At 41.9% G+C, this 25891-nt stretch overlaps 1 protein-coding gene across 23 annotated transcripts in view; it reads right to left on the bottom strand.

Moving 5' to 3' along the window:
* NRXN3 (neurexin 3) overlaps positions 1-25891 on the bottom strand; it is a 1624030-nt gene that overhangs the window by 1453496 nt on the left and 144643 nt on the right. The gene's annotated exons all lie outside the window — the stretch shown is intronic.

The raw sequence follows: 25891 nt of genomic DNA on the forward strand, positions 1-25891 counted from the left end.
TCAATATATATAAATCATTATTATTAGTAGTAATAGTAGTACTGTTATCATCACTACCAGAATAACTTTCATGAGGCATGCACCTAGAATAAAAGATACAGAAGAAGGTATCGTTTTGAAGACCCCTGCCACCTTTCTTCAGGAACTCACCTTGTTTCCTCGTAAGGCACACACTGACATCTGTCTCTGAACCTGCGTGGGGTTTCTTGCCCCATCTGCCTACAGATTACAGTTCGAAAGGGGAGATCCAGTTCCTAGGCTCAGAGACCTTTCTTCCACTTCTCTCAAAGGAAGGAGTGTAGGCACTTGGGCTAGGAATGTGGGAATGCATTCTCCCTTCTCCTACCACCCCTGGAACTTACTCTCAGATCCCTCATTTCTAAGGGCAGGGTGAGGAACAGGGAACTGCAGGCAAATGGTTTGGGAAGCTCTGTGAGATCTGACACCCCAATCCACCAGCATGAATGAAATGATCATTCAATCTTATTTCTAACACAGGAAGGCCTCCAGAAATAAAGCTGGATTCAAATTCATCAGTGTGAAGACGTGCTTAATTTCTCACTTAATGCTAAATGTACAAATACCTCCAAGCTCTTCCAGACTAATCTATCTCTGGGCCCTTGCCCAGGCTTTCGTTCCAGAGCCACATAAATTTCACCTTTGCAGTAAATACTCATACTGATTCCCATCCAGATATGTAACGTCAAAACGGGAAACCCCCTAGCTAAAGGGAAACATATTCAGCATCTGGGCCAATCAGTCCTGTGCTGGTTGGTTGGGATACCAACATTATTAAAATGAGCTCCTGGCTTCAAGGAGCTCACAGTCTGTCTAGTGGCAGAACTAGAGGCATAAATAAGTAATGATAATGCAGTGTGACGAATGAAACAATGAGAGGAGTGAGGCACCCGGGAGGGGGTGTTTGCAGTGCACCCTCCCTGACCAGGGGAATTGGTGGGGTAACTGGGAGAGCACATTCCAGGCAAAGAAAAGGAAATGAACAATGGTACAGAGTAGCAGAGTACGGTGTGTACAGGTAGAGCAGAAAGTTCAAGGTGGGGATCAGAGCAAGCTGAGGCTGGACACGTGGGCAGGAGCCAGACCAGGCAGAGGTCATTTGAGCCTGATTCCTGACCAGTCCTTATTTCTCTGTTTAAATAAGATCCTTACCTTTAGTCATCAAAGCACTCATCACTCATTTAATAGAATTACTAGGTCCACCCTAGATCATATCGACCCAAACTGCACTGAAGAGAAGTTCCATGCTTCACGAGACCACAGGTATCTCTGAACCAGCTCATCTGCAAAGGTTGCAACAGTACAGTTTCCCTACCAGCCTCTTGGTCCCAGCCATGGACGAAAAGACAGAAGTGACAGCTCCCGTCTGGACCTATGTGCCCTCAAGCGAGTGTAATTCAGTGCTGTAGCCAAAGCCAATGACATGCATTAGTTATTACTGTAAGATAGCAATTCGGTGATAAAATACAATATTGTCACTTTCAATATGTACTAAAAGTGATTTACCAGCGCTCATAGGGAACAAATTAGATGACTATCTGATTACAATACACGGGATAAATCATCCTCATCTGAGGGTTAAATTATTCCACCTGACAATTCTAGATCAATTTGACAGTTAAAATCAGGGTCCCCATCTTCCCTCCCCAACTTACAGAGTTTGTCCTGGTTCACATGGGTGAAAAATCAGAACAGTAGATAGACCCCCTCCTTTTTCCTTCCATAGCAATTTCCCATCCTTCATGCAGGGTCCAACTGAAGCTCTGTTAAGTCATCTCTAAAAAACCTAACGCACTCCACAGGGTATCAGCCTTCATGGTAAATATCTGTAGCTCAAAGGCAGCACTCTGTCAGACAGTAAGGTCTAAAATGAATGTTTCCACAAGAGATAGTCTTCAAATATGGCTGCTGTGATAGTTAATTTTATGTGTCAACTGGGCTAAGGGATGCCCCGATAGCTGGTGAAACATCATTTCTGGGTGTGTCTATGACGGTGTTTCCAGAAGAGATTAACATTTGATTCAGTAGACTGAGTTAAGAAAACCCACTGTGGGTGGGCCTCATGCAATCCACCGAGGGCCCAGATACAACAAAAAGGGCAAACACACTCTCTCTGCTTGAGCTGAGACCTCAATCGTCTCCTGCCCTTCGTCTAGGGCTTTCAGGCTCAGATCAGGACTTACACCATCGGCCCTACCCCACCTCATCCCCAATTCTCAGGGCTTCAGGCTCAGACTGAATTACACCACCAGCTTTCCTGGTTCTCCAGCTCGTAGACGGCAGATTGTGGGACTTCTCAGCTTGTATAACCACAAGAGCCAAGAAATCTCCATATATATATATGGAGATATAGATATAGATATATATATATATATATAGATATATATATATATATGGATATACATATGGATATATATATATAATATATATAATATATATATAAGAATATATATATATATATTCTTATTGGTTCTATTTCTCTGGAGAACCCTGACTAATACAGCTGCCAACAATTCCCCCTCTTCCAACACACACGTGCCTCTCTGCCCAATAAGTCTCAGAGTCTGACTCCCCTCCCCCTTGAATCTGGAGTGGCCATGTATTTGCTTTATCTATAGAAGTGACAGTCTGCTAACTCTGGGCCTAACGTTTAAAAAGGCAGGGTGCTTCCATCTGGGGGCTCTTGGAGTCCAGCTGCCATGTAAGAAGCTTGAGCTAGACTACTGATGATAAGAAGCATGTGAGTGAGGACCAGAGGCCTTCTTGAACATCCCTTCTTGGAGCTCAGCTAAGCTCCCAGCTAAATGCAACCACATGAGAGACCAGGCTGACATGATGTGCAACATGACTGGGTGGTTCACCCAGTCAACCCATAAAACTATGCTAAGTAATAAATCATTGTTGTTTCAAGCCACCAATTTCTGTAGTTGTTTATTATTAAACAATAGAGACTGAAACTGTTTTTTCCTCCCCAACTAGACGGAAAGCTCCTCATGGATACATTATAATAACTGGTAGAAAATAGGTGTTTTTTATATGATAGGCATTTTACATACATGATGTCATTTAATCCACATGAGTTATACAAGCTAAGTATTCTTATCCCCATTGGACACATGGGAAACTGAGGCTTAGAGAGGTTAAGTAACTTTCCCCAAGTCACAGAGCCAGTACTCAAGTCTGTCTCCCTCCAAGGTCTGAGTGTTTAACCACTCTTCTGTACTAGAATTCATGGTTCAGAGCTAAGTGGGTAGACATCTTAAAATCACGTGTTTATTAAAACAGTATAGCAAAGTAAGATGTTTCAGCTTCAGAGTCAGACGCACTAGAACCGAATCCCATCTACAGCACGTCAGCCTTGCCTTGCTCTCTTCCCCACACTCAGCACAGCAAGATTTTTATATTAATCAAAACAGTGAGACTTCCCTATTGCACAGTACGATGTTTTCTGCTCTTTGGTGAGTATGTGGTTTTTCATCATTTTCTCCTTAATCTTCCATTCTTTGATGCTATGACTTATTTTCTTTACTACTTACATGCAAACTGTTTTAACAGTGTGTCCCTGGAAAAATTGCTGACCTTCCCTGATATTTATTGTCTGGACCAGAAAAAGGATCCTATTATTCCTTATCTTGGAGGGTCATAGGGAGAATTAGAGAAAACAGTTATACAACTAAAGCCCCTGGCACATAGCAGGCATTTAATAAATCGTGTCGGTGTTGGTGTTAGTATTCATATTATTAGTCTGAGTTGCTGATTCTGGACCTATCAGATTGAAGCTGCCTATTTCACTCGGAAGGAAAACACCCCAAGTGTTGCCAAAACATTTTTCGCAGCCACCTTGCCCATTTAGAAAGGTAGAAAGTAAAGAGAAAACTTTCTCAAGTAACAGGCGACATGTATCAGTTCCAGGTCCAAAGGTCAGGACAGAGGTCTTTGACCACCTTGCCCTCACAGTCACAGACACAACTCTTGGATGTCAACAAAAAGCATGTAATAAGGCCCCACTGGGATCACGTTCCACTGCTGTGTTACACACTTTGCTGCCTCCCCTTAGCCTGACCCTATCACTCCCTGAAAAAGCACAAATCTGGAAAGGATGAGTCACTGATCTCAAACTGTAGCAGACGCTCTTGGTACATCTTCCAGATCCCTTTACCTGGCAGGTGCCCCCATCTCCAAAATGCTGAAGGTGTTGGCTGTAACTAGCTCACACCTGCATCCTTCTTGGAGGATTGCCTTTAGCCAATGGGAACCACCTCACCTGGAGATACCTGGGAGGTTACAACCAAGGCCAGTGACCAACCTACTCAGGGGAATGAAGGCTCAGTCCCCTTGCCTCAATGCAGAACAAGCTCTTTATAGTACAAATCATACACCGTAGCTCCCTCATGGAGTCAGGCTGAAGCTAGACTTCACCTATACTACATCTTTGCTTAGCTTCTTTCCCCGCCCTATCCCGCCTCCCTCATTTCTTTACAGGTTTCTCCCAAAAGCACTTCATTAATAACATATCACGTACACAAGAACCCCCGTCTCAGTCTGTGTTTCTAAGACTCAAGATTACCACTTCAATGCCTTCAAGCAAAGATAGGGAAAAATGCCTTCCATCTTCTTAAGAAGTTTCTTGTCTCCATACCAAAGATTTTGGTTTAAGTAACAGGTTAAAAACCAAAAAGTGGTCAAGCAAAGAATATGAGAGACTTCCTGTGACAACGTGAGAGTTAGATAACCACAGCAGGCCACCCTGTTGACTTCTCAGCCTCACCACCACTCTGAAGAGTAAACGCCAACAGAGGAAATCATTTCCAAATGGAACTACAGGGGATGCAGTTCAAGAGAAAGGGAGGGCAGAATTAATATTGGCTGATCGTACCAGGAAACCCCAGGCTTGGTCTATGGAGTCTGCAGAATAGTGACTGAGAGCACGAGCTCTAAAGTTAGACAATGTGGGTGGAAATCCTCACTCTACCACTTACTAGCAGGGTGACCTTGGGCAAGTTACTTCACATTTCTGACCTTAGTTTCCCCATCTGAATATGAGGATGATAATGATACATCTTTCTAGGGTATCATTATAACGTGTGGAGTAACGTGTGTCTGGCACATAGCAAGTGCCCGTGATGCTAGCGATGGTCTTGGGCCCTAGAGGCCAGGTTATGCAGCAGGAAAAACACCTCCAAAATCTTAGTCCCTCGATACACCAAAAGTCATTCTCCCTCGTACTGCATCGGCCAAGGGTAGGAGGTCAGGCACGCTAAAGAGCCACCACCCCAAACGTCAAGGTGGCTGAGCCAGAAGTCACACACTGGCAATAAAATGCTCTGATCCAGAAGTTACGGACCTCATTTCGACCCACTACTCATTGGCTGGGCTTAGTCACATGGCCCCATCCTACAGCAAGGGGTCCAGGAAGTGTCACCCTACTACAACCCACATGAGGAGAGAACTGGCCATCTGTGCGCAGCACTGAAGTCCTGCCACTCTGTGCTCAGCAATTACATACATGTTCTGTTTAAATCTCACAACCGGCCTAGGATGTGGGGATGAGAATTAGCCCCATTCTAAAATTAAGAAATTGAGGCATAGAGGGGTTAAGGAACTTGCTTAAGGCCACGCCACCGGCCATTGTAAGGGTTATTTCCCAAAGGGAAGTGAAATCATAGGCACACAGAATCTCGGAGTTGGAAAAGGACATTTGAGGGCCATGAAATCCAACCTCTCACCCAATGTGGTAATCTGTTCTATAAGTAAATCACAGAAGCATGAAAAGTAGGGTCATCCCTTAGAAAAAAAACAACCTGGCAGCCAACCTGGCCCCATGCTTGGACAGGGGAACGTTAGGAACAACTGCTCTGGTGGACTTGGATTTTACAGAAATGTCTATGGATGGCCATTTTAGGGGGCTCCCCCAACACCAGATGGGGTGCTCTTGGGCTATATCCTTCCACCAACTGCCACGCAGTAACATTTTGAATCGTAAAATCCCACAGAATGGGCACTAACGATGTAAAGAATTGTAACAAGGCCAGGCTTTCACATGAATTGTCTCAAATCCTCACAGTAACTTTGCCGGCAAGTATCATTATCCTAATTTTACTGAGCAAAATTCTGAGGTGAGAGATTCAGTTTACTTCCAAAGATGACATAGCTAGTCAGGGGCAGAGCAGGGACTCCTCAACACAAGTGGCTCTGATCCAATGACTGTGCTGCAGGAAGGGTGGGGCCCACTGAGCCTCCATTTTTCTGTGGTCTGGTGCAACTGCTCAAGAAATACTAAATCCAAAAAAAAGAAAGAAACATTAACGACAAGTTAATTTTGGTCACTTATTATCGACATGCTTAGTGTCATGAAGTCATGTACTGAGTTGAGGGAAAAACTTCTAAGTTGTTGAGTATCTAAATTAGAGTTTACAGACAGGGAGGAAAAAGCTGAAACTGATATTACGTTTTCTACCACGGGCTGAGCTTGTGCCAGGCTTTACATAACATTATTTAATTCAGTTTTTACGATTTCTTGATGAAGTAGCTATTTCTATTATCCCCACTTACAGATTAGGAAAGCTAGACTTGATAAGAGTAAGTGAATTATCCAAAGTCACGTAGGTAAGTAGTGTCAGTGTTCTCTACCAAGTTGCCTTTGCCAGGGTCAAGGGAAGAACATCACTGAGCAGTACTACTCAGCGCACGAGGCCCTGCCTCTCCACCTAGTAGCCCCTATAGGATATGCCTCAAGTCTGTGGCCAATGGATTTTTTTTTTTTTTTTGCAGTACGCGGGCCTCTCACTGTTGTGGCCTCTCCCATTGCGGAGCACAGGCTCTGGACGCGCAGGCTCAGCGGCCATGGCTCACGGGCCCAGCCGCTCCGCGGCATGTGGGATCTTCCCGGACCGGGGCACGAACCCGTGTCCCCTGCATCGGCAGGCAGACTCTCAACCACCGCACCACCAGGGAAGCCCCCACTGGAGTTTTAGTCATTCCAGAGTTTGGTTTCTTTTTCTTCATCCTTACAGAGAGGCTGCCAGAAATTCACATCTTTCCGTTCAGGAAGTTTCTCTTCATCAACTGAAACCTCAGGGCTTTTCTCTTGACTTGAATCCAATGTTCCAACTCAGCCCTCCTGACATCAGCCACTCCCACCCACATATCTCCTCATATGCTGTGACCCACCCAACACCATCTGTAGGAGCAAAGATGTTCTGGGTCCCTCTGCTCTAGATAAGAACCCTGACTCAGGAGTGAAAGAACTACAGGGCCACTGAAACAGCCAATTTATGCATTATGGCCTCTTGAGCCATTCCTTCGTATTCTCCATGTCCCTGAGCCACGTTGGGAACTGCTGAGACTTCATATATTGATTGGTAAGAAGGAGAATAAGAGGGTGTGGGTCTCCTGGATGCTGCCAGCCCTGGAGAGAAAATACTGTCTGAAGGACCTAAGATATAAGTCATCACGTGAGAAGCTTCCAGTGAAGAAGTCATCACCTTTGTCCAGGGTGAACTGAATTTTCTTGAGGATTCACTGGCTACCCTCTCTCATTCCACCCTTATACCAACTGGCCTAAGATAATCAGTATAACTTCTTTTTCTTGGCACAGTGACTGCTCCAGGAAGAAGCAGGCAACTTAGTAGGGTCAATAAAAGAAAAGCCCAGGATTCTTTCTCCGATTATTCAGAAAAGGAGCTCTTATGTTACCCCACCCCCACCCCCAGACAGAAGCTAAGCGGAGTGAGATTTGGAGCTGCTACGTTAATCCTGTGATCGTAAGGCAAGAGGAGAACAGAACGAAGCTGAAAGATGAGAACATGAAACCTGGCACCGTCACACGAGACTCTGCGTCAAGCTGTACCTCAATCCAGAACAAGTCCTAGACTTTCTCTTTATGGACTCCACTAAAATTCCCTTTTGGCTTAAAGCAGTTTGGGTTGGCCCAGTCACTTACAATCAAAACAGTCCTGATAGAGTATCGTAAGTCAAAAAAAAGGTCGCTCAGTCACAATGTCTAGTCAGAATAGTAGAGACTGAGGTCCACCTGCCCAACAGTCTCCCTCCGTCTGTGTGCCACTTTATTGCCCATGGCCCTTCAGCCTCACGACCAGAACTGGCTTCGGGAAAATCAAGAAGCAAGCCCAAATATTCCCAAATGCCCTCTGCCCCCTTAGGCTCTGCCCTCTCCCACCCCAGGTGCCAAATGTTTGAATGCTAGTCTAAATGATAGTTTCTATTAATAGCTGAGAAACAGACAAGTTGGTTGGGACAGCCATTCAGGAACAGCTCTCAGGCTGAGATGGAATCCCCGTCCCGCTCCACCAGAAATGTCCATGCTCAACCTGCCTTATGACGATGGTGTAACGTGTTTCTTCATTCCTCCAGCATGCAGAGGGGAGGCCCACCAGGAACTCTTCCTGCCTTGAGGACTGTCACACTCATGAGAATTTTCTGATACTCGTCTTTTTTGCAGCATCCTAAAGTCAGCTCCTCGGAGGCACCTACAAAACAGGCTTGTTCTTCGGTCCCTAGGCTGCCATCAAATCAGTAAAGAGTTGTGAGCAGTCAGCTGTGTTTCTGCTTTTTCGGAGGAAAAGAACCTTGAGCAGAGATACTGTAAAAGAAAATCTGTTGCAAGGCAAGTGAGGGGAGGGAGGCGGTTCTGATGGAGAAAGAGATTCCCCACCAAAGAAAGCAAGCATTTTCATGGGCTGAATTTCTCTTGGTGTGGACCACAAGTCCCGTACAGTGTTAACAATTTCTTCTATTGTCTTCTTGTTCTGAGGTATGCTTGGGAGAGCAGAAGTATAAACAGGTAATTCAGTTGGGTAAGTAAATTCCCTCTGCCCCCTGACAAGCTGTTAAGTGAGCACTTCTAGCATTGCACAGCCTTAGATTAAGTTTCCCAGAGCCCAGCTACATGCGGATGGTGAAATGAGAGCTCAGAGGGGTAGGGGAGGGTATCTCCCCCAAGACGTGGGAAGACTCGGGGATGGTCTTCCCTGCGGAAACAAGCACCTCGGCTGATGTGTACTTGTTAAATATCTCTATAAAATGGGGGGAAATCGTGACTTCAGACACATGGTAGGTTAGAGGCAGAAGGACCTAGTTCTTTCCCATAAATATTCCTAGAAATACCGACTGATGCCTATCTTACAAGCAGGAGAAGTTTAGGAACTCAGGGTCTAAATGTTTCACTACATTTTACCTATCTCGTTATCTCATTCCTCATTCATTCAAAAGCCATTTGTTGAGTCCTCTTTATGCCATGTACGGCAAGGCAGCAATTGTAAGAGTCCAGTGAGGAATGAGGCAGCATTGGAACAACAGGGATGAACAGGATGGTGTGGGTTTAAGCGGGATTTGGTTATAAAATCAATAGGACTTCGCTGACTGATGGGATGTGTAAAGGCAGAACGGAGAGGCTAAGCAGCAGAAAAAAAGAGGCAAAGACATGGAAGCTAGGATGATTCCCAAGCGTAACTGGGTGTGGGGTGGCACCATTTACAAGGGAACAAAGCACGGGTGGAGGAAGCTCAGAGGATGACTGCAGTGTGGCACTCAGAGTCAACACTCAGGACTCCTGATGCCCGTCAGAATCCTGGCTGTCATTCCATCAACCGTCAAGTCCCTTCTGCAGCCCTTTGCACCTGCTAAATCTAGTTTGACTCAAACACAGGCAGGAATGGCCTTCCAAAGCATAACCTGGGTTTCTCTAGTAGGATAACAAAGCCTGAATGTAAAATAATTCTATCTGAGGAAGGAAGAGAAGAAAAACTCTGTTGGGGGCTTACTAGCAGTCAGGCATGCTGTTGCCTACTTTCTTGTTTGATCCTCACAAACCTGGAAGGAACTCTCACCCCCACTTTACAGATAAGGCTCAGAAATTAAAGTAATTTGTAAAAAAAAAAAGTCAAATGAGGACCAGTAGATACAGACCAAGCTTATGTCTCCTGATTCCTCCTAGGACAGCATTCTTTCCCATTACCCATGAAGCTTCTCTGAGAAAGAAAAAAACACACGAGCTCTATGGTTTGATGGACCAAACACTGAGCTTCCTCCTCAAGACTTCAGCATAAACCCCCAGATGCATAAGCCCCTTGAACAAACCTACGCGTTGGTTAATAGAGGGTTGGTGAAACAACAAGTGTTGCATCCTCCTAGGACCATTCAACAGGCTTCCAATCCCTGAGACCCTCTCTCTGTCTCCTTACAGGCTGCTTTAGCCCTGAGCAGACGGTGACCTAGAAGACCCAACTTACACTGGAGGGTGTGGCCAGGAACCAACATCAATGGACCCTTATGGTGCAGGGTTTGTGCAGCCCCAGAGCAGAGACAGAGAATCTGAGGAGCAACCAGGGGAAGGACCACCACCCATTTACACTGATATGATCCACCCTACTGGATATACTTATTTATGCCTCATTATTCTAAGACCCATCCCCCCATCCCCCGCCCACTAGAGTTCAAGAGGGAGTTATCAAGTGCAACACGGCGGTTCAATGGTCAGATGGCACTGGTAAGAAGTCACAGCTGGCAAAGGCAGAGTTGCAGAACTGGTATCCTGACTCCTGACCCAGACCCACCCACCCCTAGGTGCCACCACTGCTCCTGCTGTGAGTATTTCTGCTCCCCTTGCCTCTCTAAGTCCTCTGCTAGGGGATGCTGGTAGGCCACCAAGCATCCGTCTCCCCTGCTCCCACCCTCACTTTCCTCTGGGGAACGTGCCTCTCTGCTAGTCTCACTTATGCGCTCTGGGGGAAAGTGCTGAACGGCCCATTTCATTTATTTGTCTCCCCCTGGCCACAGTTGGGTCCAATGAGAGAAAGTGAGCTCAGGAACTGTCTGGGGGCCTTCAACTCCTGCAATCATCCCACTGCCAGGAGGGAAGGGGGCTACTGCTACTGGGTGGGAGAGTCTAGAAGTCAGTGGGCAGATCCTGAGGATAAAGCCAACACAGAAGACGAGAACACACTGGAGGAAATCCAGACCTTGGTGACATCTTCTCCGGTACGTGAGCCAATAAACCCTCCTTTTTGTTTAAGCCAGTTTGGACTGAGCTTCTTTGGCATCTGCTCAAGGCCCACCTTAATTTCTACTCCTCTATGGGCCCTCCCTCAGCAAACTTTTCAACCCTTAACGTGTCTTATAAAAGAGTCTTTTCTGAAGGTGTCTTTCCTTACAATGTGTGGTGTTGTTGAAACAAACCCATACTTCAAAGTAAACAGAGTTTCAATTATGATTCATCTATTCACTAGCTGTGCGATCTTAGGCAAGGTGCTTAAAACATGTCTCAGTTCCCTCATTCATGAAACGGGAAAAAACTCTTTTCCCTCCCAAGATAAATAAATGAGACAATGGAACAGCATCTCCTACATAGGCAACAGAGTAGACTTCGTGGGGTAAGGGACCCCTGCAGTTGACTCTCAAGTGCACAAGGACTCTATGCCCTACACATAGCAGATGCTAAGTCACTACTTCTGTGCAGGCCGAGTGAATGAACGTGTCCCTCCCCCAGCTCCAGGTCGGAACCTGGGAATATGAACTGAGCCAAGTCGACCCAGCATGTAAAGCATCTGTCCACAATCCACTTGGCTCCCAGGCAGGCTCCCAGCCCTGGCAGCTGCGGGAATTCATCAGCGCACCCGGAATCCCCTCCCCGTCCACAGCACTCACACTCAAAGCAATTCAAGCTGACAAGCCTGTGTCGTTTTATGTAAACTGCAGCCAGTGACAAAAACACTGAGCAGAGGAGGAAGTGGTCAGTGATAATAGAATATTTTAGTAGCTGAGAAAAGAATAGAGTATTATATTAAGCAGGGAGACCATGGGAACGCAGACCATACTTTTCCCGTTTCAGTTTCAAATATGGGGAGAAAAAGTAAGCAAAGCACCATGTGGCTAGAAAAGAGCAGCCCGGGTTAAAGAGTGGAGAAGCACACCCAACTATGTGCTTTGTCACCTCCCGAGGGCATATGTGCAACCAGCCCTCCATGTATGACTCAATCACCTGTGCCACTGTTACCTGCCTTTTGCTGAGAGGAGGGCCAAGCGTCTGTCTACTTTCCTCCATGTTTGCAGTATCTGGAATGAGGTTGGTGGAAGATGAAGTTGAAATAAATGCTTAAATCAAGAATTACAGTTACTCTTACATTTCAGTCATCTGTAGGCCATGTCACTGCAGAACCACAGAAGATCGACCTCTGGATGAAGGCTTATCTTTTGTCGTTTTTAATCTCTAATGATGCTAATCTGCATTAAGTCTGTCTTATAAGCTACCTGAAATTCTCCTGGAACCAGGTGGTTAATAAATGAGAGAGAGAAATGAATGGATAGATAGATAGATAGAAAAATAGACATAGACAGACAGACAGATAGATAGGCAAGCTCTGTATTTGCGTCTCCCTGTCCAATGCTTCCACTTGAGGACATTACTCTACTATTCAGCAGAACTCATCTCTTCTTCATAATTTACCCTCCAATTAGGATTAGCTTTTCTTATTACTCCACCTTGACATTCAAGGATAACCCAGCATATGAACCTGAGCTCACCCAAAAAGTACACATTTTGGTACTAATATTCAATCAACATGCATTTACTAAGCATTCACTCTGATCCACACAGTGAACTGAACGAGGCACAGTTCCTCATTCCCTCAAGCCAATCACTGCCATCCTAATAATTATCTCCAGAGTCGTATTACGATTTCTACTGAACTCCAGAGCAATAGCACATTTCCCTTCCCCATTGTAATTTCCCAGTCCCTCATTCATATCCCTTGCCTGGACATTCCCTTGCCCCCAGGAAAGTCAACCCAGGTGCCTCTGGAAACTGGGAGGCTGCAGGCAACATCTGGTGCACCAAGGGAACGTGTTTGCCTCAGCCCAGCTCAAAATAGCATCTGACAAGCCTGAATCACACGAGTTCTGAAAAACTCACAAGAAATAACCTAAGAAATCTAGAGCTGCCCCCTCCCATTTCACTCCCTGTCTGGCTGCTTACTGACTTCTTCAGCCTGTACTGACAGCATGCAACCCTGCTTCTGTCTGCCTGCTCCCATGCAGTGGTAACTAGACAAGCAGGAAAAAAACACAAAAGAAAAAAAAAAGAGAGAAAAATAGGGAACATCACAGCTATATCTCATGCCAAAGACCCTGTCCTGGAGCTAGGCATCAGCCTGGAGATAAAATTTCCAAGCAAAACGGAAGAAAATGCCCGAGTCCCCTTCCCTTCCTTTTGTTCGTGCCCCTACCTCTTCCCCCAGGGCCACGTAGTTCATCTGGCTGATGCAAAGCTCTGCTCCACATTTAAGCTTCCAAATACCACTTCTGCGCCGATAAAATGTGCCTGCTGTAAGCGAACGGGGTGCGGCACACCCCACCACAGCTCTCACACCTTTTTTTTTTTTTAAAGGTGACCTGAAAGACTTACCTGCCAAGCTCGAGTTAATTTCACTGCAGAAATGGAAGTACAGGGTACATTTCTCTAGGAAAGCACCAGCTCAGGGAGCAGAAACCACGAAGAGGGGGACCACCACATTCCCTAAGCCCTCCAGTCCTGTCTCTCCCGGAGCAATTGATAATCTCACGAACACCTACAACAGTGTGCAGGAAGCTGCCTTCCTAACACCGCCCTCGGTGCTCGTGATTCTGCAACTCTCTCACCCTTCAAATCTTAGTAAAGCGCTGGCAATTAGAAACCTGCACACATCTGGGGCCTGGGATGGGGTGTTTTGTGCATACACTGGGAGCTTCAGCCAGCAAAGGGGACACTCAGCAGCCTCATCCTCTGTCCGGGGATTTCTTTGCATCTGCAGACTGTGTCATGCCGAACCTATCTCCTTGCTCAGTGTGAATCACCTACTCAGGAAGTCACGTGGACCCAAGATTCCCAGAATGCGAGCTCTGTTCTGGGAAATACCGGGGGTATCTACTCTCTTATTAGCAACAACCTTTAAATAACTACTTTGATCAGAATGCATGACTAGAGAGGATATTATGAAGTGGAGTTGCCATTGCTGTGAGCAGAAAAGAAGTCAGCACAAAAGCCAGCTTTCTTCCTACAGCAAACAGTTCCCCGGGGCCCCTTCTTCCTACTGGCTGGTTCAGAGTTTCAAGGTAGCTACAAACATCTGGAATACTCTGGAATAAATGCAAGGGTCTTGAAATCCTCTTGTTTCAGACCTGTGAGGCAGCAGTCCTAATCCCAGGGTTAGCTGAGCCACCCAAGAATATTTTAGATTGAATCTGTCATTTCCTTGCTCCTACTTTAGACAAGAAGCAGAAATGAGGGGGTAGGATGCTATACATGGATTGGTCATCTTGTGTTGCTAACAAATATAGACTCAATTGTTACCTAAACCTCTCGGAGGGAAAGAGCATCATCTTTATTACTTCTTATTAATAGCGTTAACAACAACATTAATAATAGAAGCAGTTGGCCTTTGTTATGCTGCGAGTACTGTTCATAGCACTTTTCATGCATTATCTCATTCAATATCCCAACAATTTTATGAGATCTGTGTACCTGGTATTCTCCCCATTTTAGAAATGAGAATTCCTGGTGGTGGAGATGCTTAGTAACCTGCTCATGGTCACGTGATCAGAAGTCAGATCCATCCAACTTCAGAATACTGCTCTGTTCTACCACGTTGAGGAGGCGCTCAGAGTAAACCCTAAATCATTTATATCTTTCATATCTGAAATCTATGACCATTTATGTGTACCTCACCTTCAGGTTACTCCTCTGCTATATAAAAGGGTTTGTGAAGGAATATCATCATATGCTTGAGGTCTCAGAGAGAATGACCAAGTTTCTTAAAAGAACAAACTGCTGTTATGCACTTGGGTAGCACCTTCTTGCTTATAATTCATGTAAATATAAATTTCCTAAGAATTATCACAAACTCAATTTTTAAAAAAACATAGATCCACTTAATATATCATTGTTCTCTTTACTGAATGTTCTTGAATGTGATTTTTAAAAATTTTAAGTAATCACTTATTCTGACTTTTCACCAATTCAGACTTTTCTTGTTATCAAATGATAAAGGTATGCTTGTAGAACTTTTCTTCAGAGATGTTTAATACTCATAACATCCTCAGGGCAGATAGAAAGTATCATTTTCCTCATCTTATCAATATACAGAGGAGCACGCATAGACCCTTACCAGGTCAGTGACACACAGCACACGATGTATACTGTTCAGAACAGTTCATCAGCCATTCAGAGATTCATCACTCACTACGTGCAGGGAGACTGAAACACCATTTTAAAGAGCACAATAATGCTTTAAAGTTGTGTGCTTTGGAATCCAGCTAACCTGGGATCAAATCCAGGCTCCCAAACTCACTAGTTTGATCTGGCCAAGGCATTAAAAGTAATCCCATGAAATAAACTAAGTACTTGAGGGTTAATAGACTGACAGCTAGGTAAAATTTCTGTAAAAGATTCTCATGAAGTTCAAGAAGGGAAAACTGTTGCCCCTTTGGTGGAGGAGGATGTTAGGTCCTAAAAACACAACCAGTAAAATTACTATCAGACATAGGAAGAAGCGAAAACTTTCTTTAGAGGTCAGGGAAATTTTCAGATGTAACCTTTCTGTCTCTTACCTATTGCATTAGGAATGGAATGGATGGAAGGAATAACCTACTACTTCTTGTCTCCAGGGTCAACTCATAATAAGAGACTGCTATATTTCTTCTATTTCTGAGAGAATTTTCTCTTAAGAAAAATATCTTTTCTACCATGGCCACATCATTTCCCTTTTAATATTCTTAGTAGAATAAAGGAAAACGTTTTGCAGTTATTTCTCTGCAAATACTCAAAACTGAGGGAAAAGGAAGAGAACAAAACTCAATATAGCCAATTATTTATTTTATTTTCTGTTCCCTTAAAAGTAAAAGAAAACAATGAATGTAGGGTAGATGAAAGGCACCAGAAAATTTCCTCTAGTTGTAATTAATTCTAGTTTCCCTCTGAAACTATTAGCATCTTGAGGGAAGGGCTTCTCTTCTGTTTTGCATTTGTCCAGAGGACTTGTTCCACAAATGGGCAAGTCAATGGCTAGAGGTAACTGACAAAAGCAATTAAAGACCATGACAGTGCTGTGAATTTCCAAGGATCTAGTAAAAGAAGGGTATGGCTACAGTGATAGCAAATACAAATTATTATCAAAAATAGGCAATATATACCCAGTTATTAAGGCCCAGTTAAGCATGGGTTCACAAGGCAGCAGTTAAAAGTTGAGTGTGATAGAGCAGGACAGAGTAGTTAGAATTTGGTACCAAAATAAGTGAAAACAGAAGAAAGGTTTAAGGCAATTAGAAGCAGTAAAACAGAGAGATGGAAAATTCTCCTCCACTGGGCCAGAGACTAAGGAGAGTCCAGTACCTCAGAGAGCTCCCTGGGAGCCTTACCCTGAGTCCCTTGAGAGTCAGCCTATAACTGACCATCAAATGGTCCCTCAGTTATCATACATTTATCAAGTGCTTTGCTGTTTTCAAAACAAATGCACAGACTTCCAGACCTCCAGTTCACAGAAGACGGAGTAGACATCTCTGTTCCTATTCCTTCTATCAAGTACAACTAAAAACCCTAGACGTGATATGTAAAATAAGCATAAACAGACTGAATGGTAGAGAGAAGGGAGACTGAGTAGGGACCTCGGGACCTAAAGAATGACCTATCAGTGAGTTCCTTGAGTTTTCTTTCTGTCTCATATATCTCAGACTTAGCTACTGGTGAAACTGGACATAGAAATACCATAGGGTGCAAATGAAAAAAAGAGCCCCATCAAGCCAAAGAACCAGGAAAGGTCTAGGAAGGCAGAAAACTTTGACAAAGTAATTGCTGTACTCCAGCCAAACACCATAAGAAAAAAGAGTGGTTTCACTTACCCAGATCGGCAAAGAGCAGGTGGGGAATCTAAACCTCCACCCTTGCCAGGCTATAATGAGGCATCCCAACTTGCCCATCCGGGTGGTGTCAGAAAAGGCCAAGTGGTTGCCAGAACTTTCATCTCTGCCATGCAGTAACAAAATCCCCCATCTTCATGGTGTCAAGTGAGCACCACATGTGGAGCCTGAATTTTTTTTACAGTAATAAGCAACCACTCTCCATGCCCTCCGGGCTTGTGTCAGAGGAGGTCTTTTACCACCATCTTGCAGTAAGGAAGCAACTCCTCCACTATCATCTTGGTCTCAGTGGAGGCTAGCAGGGAGTCGGGTCTCCAAACCCTTCTCAAGAGTAACAAGCCCCTTCAGGTACCAACGGTGAGTGGAGAACCTACACTTCCACCTGGATTGAGTGGTAAGGGGGTGGCTCCCCACACCATTCCCTAACAGAACAGTGTCAGACACAGCCAGGTAAATCAGAAAGTTTAAGTAAGATATAGAGTCTCATAACATACTAACAAAATGCTCAGATTTCAGTTGAAGATTAGGAGTAATAGCAAGAACCAAGACAATCTCAAACTGAATGAAAGGAGACATCAGTAGAGGCCAACAGTGAGATGACAGAGATGTTAGAATTCTCTGACAAAGATTTTTAAGTGGCTATCATAAAAGTGCTTCGATGAGCAATTATCAACACACTTAAAACAAATGAAAAAATAAAGTCTCAAAAAAGAAATTAAAGTATCAGCAAATAAAAGGACAGTATAGGGCTTCCCTGGTGGTCCAGTGGTTGAGGGTCTGCCTGCCGATGCAGGGGACGCGGGTTCGTGCCCCGGTCCGGGAGGATCCCACATGTCGCGGAGCGGCTGGGCCCGTGAGCCATGGTTGCTGAGCCTGTACGTCCGGAGCCTGTGCTCCGCAACGGGAGAGGCCACAACAGTGAGAGGCCCAAGTACTGCAAAAAAAACCAAAACAAACAATAAAAGACAGTATAAATAAGAACAAAATGGACATTTTAGAACTGAAAACCACAGTAACCAAATGAAAAGCTCAGTGGATGGCACAACAGTAGAATGCAGGACACAGAGGGAAAAAAATCAGTGAAGTGGGAGACAGAACAAAAGAAATTACTTAATCTGAGCAAAAGAGAGAAAAGAGATAGAAAAATAATGAGCAGAGCCACAGGGACCTGTGGACTATAACAAAAGATGTAACATTTATTATGTTATTGAAGTCCCAGAAGAAGAGGGGAAAGGAGGCACGGCTGAAAAAAAAGTCAAAGAAGTAATGACTTAAAACTTCCTAAATGTGGTAAAAGATATCATCCTACAGATTCAAGAAGATGAATGAACTGCTAGCAGATTAAATCCAAAAAAAAAATCCACACCATGACATATACAATAGACTGAATTGTGCCCCTCAAATTCCTATGTTGAAGCTCTAACCCCCATTGTGACTGTATGTGGAGATAGGACTTTTAGGAGGTAATTAAGGTTAAATGAGTTCATATGGGTGTGGTCCTAATCCAGTAGGATTACTGGCCTATAAGAAGAGGAAGAAAGAGAGAGATCTCTGTCTCTGCCATGTGAGGACATAGCAAGAAGGCAGCAGCCATCTGAAAGTCAGGAAGAGAGCTCTCACTAGAACCCAACTATACAGGCACCCTGATCCCAGACTTCCAGCCTCCAGAAATGTGAGAAAATTCATTTTTGTTGTTTAAGCCACCTAGTCTGTGGTATTTTGTCATGGCAGTCCAAGCTGATTAAGACAACACATCACAGCCAAACTTCGAAAATTAAAGACAAAGAAAAAAATCTTGAGAACAGCCAGAGAAATATGACATCTCACCAATAATGGAAAAGTAATTTAAATGACAGTGGATTTCTCATCAGAAACCACAGAAGCCAGAAGGAAGTGACACAACATTTTTCAAATGCTGAAAACAACTGTCTACCTAGAATTTTCATCTAGTAAACATGTCCTTCAGGAGTTAGAGGAAATCAAGATATTTTCAAATGAAAGAAAATTGAAAGAATTTGTTGCCAGCTCCTCTACCTTAAAATAATGGCTAATGGAAGTTCTCTAAATGGAGGAAATGACAAAAGAAAGAATCTTAAAACATCAGGAAGGAAGGAACAACCCAATAGGCAAAAATACGGGTAAATAAAGTAGACTTTTCATCTCCCCTTGATTCTTCTAAATTATGTCTGACAATTGAAGGAAAAACTACTACACTGTCTGATGTGGTTCTAAATGCATGTAGAGAAATTATTTAATGTTATACTATAAATGGGTAAAAAAGACATAAAGGGAGGTTTATATGAGATTTCACACAAACTGTTAAAATGATGATACAAGTACACTGTGATTTTGTATATGTATGTGTATGTGTGAAATATGTAGAGCAAACACTAAAAAAAGCTACACAAAGAAGTACACATAAAGCACTATAGATAAATCAAAACACTAAATCTAAAGAAGAAAACTCAAGTAAGCAACAGGAATGCAGAGAAAAGAAAAGAGGAATAAAGAAACCGAGAGAGCAAACAAAAAAAAGTGGTAAACTTATGCCCTAACATATGAATAATGACAATAAATATAAAAGGCCTAAATATATGAACTAAAAGACAGAGAATGGCAGGATGGATTGAAAACATGACTCAACTAAATGCTGCCTAAAAGAAACTCATTTCCAGTATAATGATATAGACAGGATGAAAGTAAAATGATGGAAAACATACATCATGCAGAAATTAACTTTTAAAAAAGTAGGAGTGGCTTTATTAATATCACATAAATTAGACTTCAAGACAAAAATTACCATATACAGAAAAGATTACCGTATAATGAAAAAAGGATCAATTTACCAAGAATACATAAGCCTATGTGTGACTGTACCAAACAACAGAGCTGCAAAATATGTGAAGCAAAAATTGTAAAAACTGAAAGGAGAAGTAGGCCAATCCAATTATATTTGAAAACTACATACCCCTCTCTCTTCAACTGATAGAACAAGTAAAGTAGAAAATCACAGAATACAGAAGAACTGAACAACACCATCAACCAACAGTATCTAACTGACATTTATAGAACACTCCCCCCAACAGAAGAAGAATACACATTACTTTCAAGTATCCATGGAAAGCCCACATCCAAAACAGCCCACATCCTGGGCCATAAAACTTACCTTGACAAAATTAAAAGACTTGAAATCATACAGAGTGCATGTGCCAACCAAAATGGAAACAAACTAGAGAGAATTAACAAAAAAGTAACAGGAAATTCTCCAAACAGTTATAAACTAAACAGGACCCTTCTAAATCATACACAAGTAATAAAAGGAATCTGAGAAAAATCAAATAATACGTTAAACTGAAGGAAAATAAAAATACAACATATTAAAATTTGTGGGACAGACTTAAAGCAGTACTGAGAAAGAAATTTTTAGCACTAACTGCATATATAGAAAAGAGGAAAAGTCTCAGATCAATCATCTAAGCTCATACCTCAAGAATCTAGAAAAAGAGCAAAATAAATCCAAAGCAAGGAGAAGAAAGAAGAGTAAAAACTAATAAAAATGAAAACAAAAAAACACTGTAGAAACCAATGAAATAGAGATGGTTCCTTGAATAGATCAATAAAATTGGAAAAACCTCTTGCCGAGGCTAACAGAGAAAAAAGAGAGAAGACACAAACTATCAATATTACAAATGAAACATGAGATGTCACTGTAAACCTTCAGACATCAAAAGAATAATAAAAGAATACTAAAAACAATTCTACATACATAAAGTTGACAATGTAAATGAAATGGACCATTTCCTCAAAAAACACTAGCTACCACAAATCATCCAGTATGAAATAGATAATTTAAATAGTCACTAAACTATCAATGAAATTGAATCAATAATTAAAATACTCCCCAAAATGAAATCTCTAGGCCCAGAGGGCTGCACTAGAAAATCCTACCAAAATTTAAATAATTAACACTAATTCTCTATAATACCTTCTTGAAACAGAGGAGAAGGGAACATTCCAATTCATTTTATGAAGCTGGCATTATTCTGATACCAAAATGAGACAAAGACAGTACAAAAAAGAAAACTGCAGATCAATACCCTTCATGAACTCAGACACAAAAATCCTTAACAAAATATTAGCAAATAGAATTTATCAATACATACATAGAACTATAAACCATGACCAACTGGGGTTTATTCCAAGGATATGAGGTTGGTTCAATATTCAAAAAATGTATCAGTGTAATCCACCATGTTCCCAGGCTCACAAAGAAAAATCACACTATCATATCAACAGATGCAGAAAAAGCATTTGAAAAAATTTAACAACATTCATGATTTTTTTTAAACTCTCAGAAAAATTTGAATAGAAGGGAACTTCCTTATCTTGATAGAGAACATCTAGAAAAAGCCTACAGTAAACAACGGTGGATGACTGAATGCTTTCCCCTGAAGATCAGGAACAAGGCAAGGATGTGTCATCATTCTTATTCAACATGGTGTTGAAAATTCTTGCCAGTGAAATAAAGCAAGAAAAGAATGCATACAGAATTGAAGGAAGAAATAAAACTGTCCCTATCTGTAGATGACATGATTTTCTATGTAGAAAATCCCAAGGAATATACACACACACACACACACACACACCCCTAGAACTAATATGTGAGTTCAGCAAGGTCACAGGACACAAGATAAACATACAAAAATCTATTATGGGACTTCCCTGGGGGTCCAGTGGTTAAGACTTTGCCTTCCAATGAAGGGGGTGCAGGTTTGATCCCTGATCAGGGAGCTAAGATCCCACCTAACTCACAGCCAAAAAACCAAAACATAAAACAGAAGCAATACTGTAACAAATTCAATAAAGACTTTAAAAATGGTCCACATCAAAAAAATCTTTAAAAAATCTATTGTATTTCTATGTACTAACAATGAACACGTGGACATGAAAATTTTAAAGATAACATCATTTACAATTGCTCAAAAAATTAAGTACTTGATATAAATCTAACAGGACTTATACACTGAAAACTATACAATACTAATGAAAAAAATAATAAGAGACATATCATGTTCAGGTATTAGAAAACCTAACATAGTAAAGATTTCAATTCTCCCAAGTTGATATACAGGTTTAACATGACTTCTGTCAAAATCCCAGTGAGATTTTTTTTGTAGATATAATCAAGATTATTTTAAATTTATATGGAACAGAAAAGGAACTAGAATAGCTAAAAGAATATTGAAAAAGAAGAATGAAGTGGGAGGAATCAGTCTGTCCAATTTCAAAACTTACATAGGTATAGTAATCAACACTGTATGGTATTGGTGGAGGGACAGACTTACAGACCAATGGAGCAGAACAGAGAATGCACAAATAGACCTACACAAATATGCTCAACTGATTTTTGACAAAGGTACAAACGCAACTCAATGGAGGAAAAATAGACTTTTCAAAACATGGTGCTGAAAAATTGTACATCCGTATGTTCAGGCAAAAACTGAACCTCAACTTGTCTCATTCTTTATACAAAAATTATCTCAAAGTGCATCATGGACTTAAAAGTGAAATGTAAAAGTATAAATTTTTTTAGAAAAATAACAGAAGAGAAAAACTTCAGGATATAGGGCTCTGCAAAGACGTATAAATATTCTGTATCTTGTAAAATATTCTGTATCTTGACTACAGCGAAATCAACATCCTGGTTGTGGTATCAAACAATAGGTTTGCAAGATATTACTATAGGGGGGAACTATGTAAAGGATACTCAGATCTCTCTGTATTATCTCTCATAACTGCATGTGAGTATACAATTATCTCAAAATAAAAAGTTTTATTTTAAAGATGTGGGGGGAAAGTTCCATATATTCTCTGATTATTTTGCAGGTTAGGTCTTTTCTCTGGAACCTTCTGGATGTAAAATGAGCCTTGCTCCTGTTTACAAGGCATACTCATTAAAGAAGGGTTTTCTCTTTTTTAGTAGATTAATGAAAAACCTAGGGCTCTGAGAAGCAGAACTTTCTCTCTTCTAACTCATCACCAGGCCACAGATTCTCAAAGATAAAGCCAATTGAATCTCTCCTCCTTTTACCCACTTTACAGCACTCTAGGAATTACAATTATTCTTTCAATAAATAAAGTTGCTTTAATATTTAGCCTCACTCTTCCCAAAAGTAAATCACCCCTTTTTTTTTAGTTCAAAGCCTGGGGTACCATATTTAGCAAAATATTATTCTTTTATTCTATGTGATGCCCTTTTGGTCTGAAGAAGGAGATAGTATCTGAAATACACCCAACCAACTTTCAAAGTTTTAACACCAGCATGAAACACTTTTACTGGACTTCTCTAGATTCAAGGTCATCTTGCTGCAATCCACTACTGGAGGTGACTACTTTCTCCAGAGTGATCCTTGTTTCTAAAATGAAGAGAATACAAAAGATAATAATAGTAGATAATCTAAAATAATAGTAAAGATGATGATAATAAATTAATAATACATAACATTTACTGAGCATTTGCCATGTGTGGAGCATTATGTTAAGCAATTTATACCATTTCACTTAATCCTCATCACATTCCAAAATGGTAGATGTTATTCTCATCCATATGTTATAGGCTGTTTTAGGCTTAGAGGGTTGAACTAACCTTCTCAAGGACACAGCCGAGATATAGGGCAACACAGATTCAAATCTAGACCCTCTGACTTCCTAAAGCCCACAATCTTAGCCGCTACTTTAGGGTTTAAGCTTCTTTCAAGATCTACGAATTCGATAATTCCGTTCTGTCAGAAATCTCATGGGATGAAATTTCTACACTGGGTGGCAGGTTCGTCGCTGAGCTCTTATCAACTCTTAGGGTTTACGATATCTGAGGAGTGCGCATGCATTGCAATATCAGTTGATGGCAGAGTTAAGAGTACATATACAACATTGAGCACAGATATTCAACAAAGCCAAACCTCTATCATCACCACCGTGGAGCTCTGGATAGCTAACCTATGCTCAGTCTCTGCTGCACACCTTGACATATTTCTCAGTCAGTGACTTTTTGTAAGACAAAATTCTCTTGAAAGATTATCATCAAACCACATTTCTCATCAGTTGGTCTCTGCAACACTTCTGTTCCTATTCCCATTCTCATTGGTCTCTCTTCCCTCTTTATTTACATTCAAATTTCTTTCCTTCCTCTTGACTTCCCCATCGCCTTGATTTCTACCATTCAGCAGAGGAGATGTCACATCCCTATTTAATCAATCCTTGCCCAGTTTGAAGGAAGTTTGAAGGAAGGAAATGTCCTGAGGCTGGAAAAACCACACCCCATCCTTCCATTCTGAGATGGTGAAAAATAATATATTTTTTTAAATTTTTAGTTCTTGGTTCTTGTGAAAATAGTTATTTCTGCATGAACCTGTACCAACACAGTTTTTTTCTTTATAGCATTCTGAGACTATACCAGAAAATACACGTGACTTTTAAAAAGCTTACTTTTCCTTCTCTTTTTAATTTTCTTTCTCTTCTGTGTGTGTATGCAGGCTCACACATGCACTTGCACGCAAGCGTGCACACACAACTTTTTAGGCATTACTGTCAGCCTCTCAGGGACCTCTGACCAGCTAAAACAATCCTTCATAGCCCACTGCTGAGTGCATAAAAGCCCATTCCAGACCACACAGAGAAGACTAGCACTTCCCACTGAGACAAGCCAGAGTTTCAAAACTGTCATAAAAATAAACCAAACAGTGACTTGTGTATTTGCTGTGGGGTATGGTCTGTCCTTGTAGAGATATCACTATTCAGTTTTCCATGGAAGTGTCACTTTAGCATCCCTCAAGCACTCCATGAGCGCATGGCCCATACCTGCCCCAGAGAAGGGTCATGCAGGGTCTCTTAGATATACCTACACACTTGAAGACTTAACCTTCCAAGAGACTCTTACTGCCTTTTATGAGCCCATACTTCTTGTTCCTCCCATCAAAGCGCCTCAGACTCCCCTATCTTGAGCCCTCAGCTAATCCAGATGTAAAGTCAACATCTGGGCAAGTGGAGAGGGCAACATCTGGGCATCTGTGCCCCAGGGCAAGTGGAGAGGAAATGTCAGGAGATCATGAAAGCAGTGGATGATATAAAATACTCACTTCACTGGCTATGAAATGATCTTTCAAGCAGTCAATTTATGTAGTTGTATTATTTTGTTTAGGTTAACACTGTGTATTGATTACCCCCCTACCCCCAGCAGAAGAAGTGTCCAGGGTTGTAGAGAGAAGTCAGACTGGGAAGAAATGCTTTCTATCAAAACAGCAGTAAAGCTAATGGGAAGACCAACTGCAGACAGAGAGTGTTAGCTCTATCTTAACTTTCTCCTTACTGAGGAAGAATAGACAGAGATGCAATACATTGGAGCATAGAGCCAAAGTCTCACTTGGAATCTGCAGCATGTCCCAAGAAGTGGGGCCTAGACCTAGCGGCACTGGTTTCCTATTCTACTTCCTATCCCAAATCTTCTAGACCTGAGGTTGGCTACCTTTTTGTAAAGGGCCAGATAGTAGATATTTTAGGCTTTGTGATTCATAAAAATCTCTGTCAAATCTATTCTACTCTGCCATTGTGATGCAAAGAATACATACACAATGACATATATATATATAATATAGACACAAATGAGTGTGACTGTGTTCTAATAAAACTTTATTTACAAAAACAGGTGGTGGGCCACTTAAGGATTGTGGGCCATAGTTTAACAACCCCTGCTCTAGATGCTTATTGGTAAAGTCCAATGGGCACTTACATTTTTTAAACAGTGTGACTAAAAATAAAGAATAATAAAAGAGGATTTATTATGCTCTACCATGTATTAGTCTGAACTGTAATGCTATAACAACTGGAACAGTGTAAAACTGGTATAAGCATTGCTGAAAGATTACTGAGCACAGTAGAGAGCCTAACATATATGAAAATTTAAAAACTTATG

Source organism: Tursiops truncatus, chromosome 2 (genome assembly GCF_011762595.2).
Source record: "Tursiops truncatus isolate mTurTru1 chromosome 2, mTurTru1.mat.Y, whole genome shotgun sequence".
Lineage (NCBI taxonomy): Eukaryota > Metazoa > Chordata > Mammalia > Artiodactyla > Delphinidae > Tursiops > Tursiops truncatus.